Source organism: Penaeus japonicus, unplaced genomic scaffold (genome assembly GCF_977035675.1).
Source record: "Penaeus japonicus unplaced genomic scaffold, GWHDUDI00000001_assembly GWHDUDI00000037, whole genome shotgun sequence".
Lineage (NCBI taxonomy): Eukaryota > Metazoa > Arthropoda > Malacostraca > Decapoda > Penaeidae > Penaeus > Penaeus japonicus.
In genome coordinates, this window is record NW_028234439.1 from 18,100,822 (window position 1) to 18,105,821 (window position 5,000).

The following is a 5,000-nucleotide window of genomic DNA, read 5'->3' on the forward strand; positions in this document are numbered from 1 at the left end:
CGCGCATGTCATGTTTATTTTGTTTGCGGAAAGGGAGAAAACGCCATGTAAAGGTAGATTCTTTGATAGTATTTCTGGATCTCACTCTATATATCACTTTGAACGTTACAGGACATAAGGAACCCAATTTGAGAATCGCCGATCTATAAAAAAATAAATGAATTAATAGCAATGCAGAAAGGAACAACAACGGTATTTTCATTCATTTTACAAGCAAGACATGCAACATGTACGAGTATGCACGCATGCATATAGTTGCATTCAAATGATCAAAAGGAAAAAAGGCCTGAGGAAAATAACACAAAATCATATATGAATGGCTTTCTTAATGACCTGGAATGAGGGCACTAGACCAAACAAGATTAGCAAAAAATAATAGATAAAGGATGGTAAAAAAGTGTATTTTAAGATTCAAGACATGTTTTTTTTTAGAAATCATGTCAAAAGGGCAGATTTCTGTTGTCTTGGCAAAGGATTTTTTTTTTTGACATGTCAATATGCAGTATTTGTAGATGGATAAAAATACTGGATAATTTGCCCAATCTACACGAGTCTACCCTAAAACGGCACACTTTCTTTGATTCCGCCGCTTTATATAGAGAACAGCGTTAACTATAAATAAGAAAAAAGCAAGAAACAGAGCTAGTTTTACTAATAGATAGTTTTAGTTCTGATTATGTAACAGTTTTTCGATACACTATAGCATATTAACGTGATTTTGTTCTTATCTGTGCATATTATCGCAAATATTAAGGCATAACAAATTTAGGATTTGCGAATTAACTTTTAGTTAATTAACTTCAACTACATTTTACAAGTTCAAATATTCACATATACTGATAAAAAAGATACACTCTCACGTTTTCAAGAAAAAAAGAGCTTGAACTTGTGAGATTGAAGATTAGCCAGTTTAAACTAATATAACATATATGTAGTTACCTACAGCACTAGAGAGAAGCAAAATAATACATTATTTAGAAGTTGGTAATAACACTGACAGGCAACAAAAGAAAAAAAAATCAATACATTTAACTCAGCAGGCAACATGCATCTACACATCGGGATATACGAACATCTATCAGATGCTTCGATCTTTTCTGGTACCTTTACTCTTTTCTTTATTATTATTTTATTGTTTCGTAATGAAAGACGTTAAATATAAAAACAACTCTTTGGTGGGGTCTGCGCTGATTCAAAATTCTAGCGCTACATGGATCGTAATGATAATCTCTGTTAACTGACTGATTGAATAATATTTTGGAATATTATGCGAATTCATAAGCTACACCCAAGCTACCAAGATTAGTTAAGGAAGCAAATTGCGAAATATTCAATTTGCAATAGTTTACCCTATGCAAAATTGCAGTTTTCTATCATTCTAATACTTTGCCTGCGATAACTTTAGAAATTTCAAATCGGGAGCACTATAACGGAACATCATCCTCACCAAGATTAATTAATGGTTATACGCCGTCATATCAAAGTTTATATCTGTTTATATAATGTACATGACCCGCCAAGCATCAATACTGCATGACTGATTCATTTTAGGCGCGTTATCTGCGTGAATGAGAAAGGACGGCGAGGTTAAAACTTATTTTCCAGAATCTGAATTATAATCATCTAACTTTACGCACTCCATGGGCGTCATGTATTGTTCTTATTAATCCGTATTTTCGCTATCCTTATCTTTAATTACCCCTTAAATGATTTTTTTTTATTCAACATCTAAAAACCTACCTTACCTTTCACTATCATTTTACACTAAAGGAATACCCTAGTAAAATTTTATGAAACCATAGATTCTAGTAAAATCATATCTTTTCTCCCCGTGAAAAGAGGATATAAATCATTAAGCCAAAGGGTTTAGAATTATGTCATGGATGATGGACTTTTTCTTTCATTCCTTTTATTGGGAGGCTTGATCTATGAAGATGCTGCTCTCTTTGATATTTATACAAATATATGTATGTATGTATTTTATGTATATGTATCAATATGTATGCATCTGTATCTGTATGTATGTATGCATCTGTATGCATGTATGTATACATGTATGTATATATGTATGTATACATGCATGCATCTGTATGTATGTATGTATACATCTGTATGTATGTACGTAAGCATCTGTATGTATGTATGTATGAATGCATCTGTATGTATGTATATATGTATGCATCTATATGTATGTATTTATGCATCTGTATGTATGTATGTATGCATATGTGTGTATGCATATGTATATGTTTGTATGCATGTGTATATGAATGTATGCATGCGTATACGGATGTATGCATGTGTTTATGGATGTATGCATGAGTATATGGATGTATGCTTGTATGTATCTATGTATGCATGCATGCAGGTACGCATGTATGTATGTATGCATGTATGTGTATATATATGTGTATGTATATTCATATTTGTGGGTATATTTATAGATGTATGCATATTCATATATATATGCAAATGTAAATATATGTATGTATGTATGTATATATACATACATACATACATTATATATATATATATATATATATATATATATATATATATATGTATGTATATATATGTATGTGTGTATATGTATGTGTGTATATTTATAGATGAATGCACATATATTTGTATATATGTATAAATAAATAAATATATAAATACATAAACAATGAATGAACAGACAACTGTAACAGAAAAAAATACAAGCTACAGCATTTACACTGCATTTACACTGAATAGCCTCATCTATTTATTTTGGCAAATCTCACTAAAAACAGATATATAAAACCAAGACAGCCACAAAAATAAGAAGTAAAAAAAAAAAAAAAAAAAGAATTCACTCAAGAGGTAATAAAAGATTGAATTATCAACATAAATTAATTTATTAGGACTTATTACAACACTAAATATATACAGATCATACCTGACACTACTAATGGATGGTAAGTGGGAATATGATGCAATTGCAAAAAATGGGAAATGGGCATTATGTACAAAAAGTTGTTGGGTAGCTTGTGTGTGTAGTACTTGTCATGAAACTAAAGATCATAAACTGTGGAAAGACTACAACAGGGGGAATTATACTTGTATTTTCATTTATATATTTGTGGAAAATTACACTGTATATGGTACAAAAATGCTGACGGACCTGTAAACCCGTATTTCAGGAGAAGTAATGGGGCTGCAGAATTTCACTATATACCGGCACTGTTTCCCCTCTACAAAACCACTCCCCCAAAAATTGACATGTAGCACGTATTGGCAAAAATCCTACTTAATGTTACCATGAACTGCAACAAACAGACAAAATGTTCTATATCACAGCACAGAGATAGAAAAATACTTTCTGTTCCTGCTGATCTGAATACTAGCACTGCAATAATTACATTCTATGCAGGATACTGAAACCAATAGTCATGCATCACTTCAGGTATACGGAAATATAATGAGGTAATCTAGTGCTCATCTGTTTATTCAATCTTTCTTTAGAGTTGATGCAAAAAAATAGATGTAAAATGCTAGTTCAAATAATTCACTCACTCACATCTATCCCTCAGAATAAAGTATATGTATAACAACTTGCAAGACAATAATATAATAAATATTGATTTCTTTTTACAAGGTTTTACATACTCAAAAGATATAATAAAAGTATAACATTTATGACTTCACTTCACTCTACATTTAGGTCAGATATAATTAGGAACATTGCAAGGGAAGAGCATGAGCTTCAAATGCCAAATATATCATAATTTATCTTTCCCTAATAATGAAGTTTTGTCGCTTTAAATCTGCCTAGTTGAAGTAGGAAGCATGCTCTTCTGTGTGTATATCGGCAAAATGCTGCCCTCAATTTTGACTATATATTACCAGTTGTTTGTTTTCACTATAATCTCAGATATTAGCATGTAATATATAATTTCAGGTAAATACAAAAAGCCACTCAACAATCACTTTCTTACACTAAATCTAGAGCTTTCACATGTCAATGCATAATTCATATATGCACATACACTTACATTACATGAAAAAAAAACAAAAAAAACATGCAAACATGATTACCTTATACACACATACACAAACACACAAGAGATAACACTGACTACAAAATTCAACTAAGGCAATTTTACCTTTTAATTGATAGTAAATGATAAAAAAAGAAAAAGAAAAGCTAACTGGTAATTCAAACACATTTCATTTTGATCTACCTTCCACAAATTCCCATTACCAAAGACCTCACATTACGACCTCTTTGTACAACTGAAATTTTATTCAACACTTCATCCACTGAGATTAAACACCAATTTTCACAATAAGATCTGCTACTGATATTTCTAGTTCTTAGAAAAAGCTACTATAAAAAAAAGAGAGAGAAAAAAAAAAGTTCCTTAAGAATCAGGGATGCTTCTGTACACCAAGAAGGTATTGGAGCACAGGACATACACACATAATCTCAAGTGCCCTTTCTACAGTGGAAGCAACCAAACTGCTACCAACTTTACACTCGTATCCACACCATGATATCCTCACATGAAGTCACGGATATCATTTCATAGTCTAATTTCTCGAAACTTAGGCTTGGTTAACTGAGCCCCATGGAAGAAAATCATCATTACTGTTGTACACTGAAGAGCGATTTCAAGCAGGATATAGTCACAGCCACAAATCTGTTTAGTTCAAGACACTATAACACTGTAGATTCTGGAGGATCTGTGAGATTTAAGCATTGCACCTACAGAGTATAATATCATGGGCACTTCTTTCGGAAATGAGCGTTCTTTTCTCATTTCTTTTTCTATTGCACAAAACACTATTAAGATACACATTTGCATAAGCTTTCTTGGCTTGATATTCTTAAATCATGCAATGGACTGCAAATGACTTCTTTTTATGATAAACACATAGATCATGCTTTGGTACAGGTCAATTATGATTCTATATTTCTAGATGTAAGAATAACACTACGACAAATTTGTTCGCAGTGTCTCCAAAGACTAATT

General features: G+C 31.6%; 1 protein-coding gene across 3 annotated transcripts in view; it reads right to left on the minus strand.

The window, feature by feature from the left end:
• spin (lysolipid transporter protein spinster) overlaps nucleotides 1–5,000 on the minus strand; it is a 136,742-nt gene that overhangs the window by 5,577 nt on the left and 126,165 nt on the right. For 2 of the 3 annotated variants that reach the window (XM_086532222.1, XM_086532221.1), the window contains exon 11: nucleotides 2,864–5,000. This exon is cut by the window's right edge. The exons of the other annotated variant lie outside the window; for it this stretch is intronic. The gene's annotated coding sequence lies outside the window, so the exon portion shown is untranslated. Of the gene's footprint in view, nucleotides 1–2,863 lie in introns of those variants that run through there. 3 annotated transcript variants of the gene reach the window in all.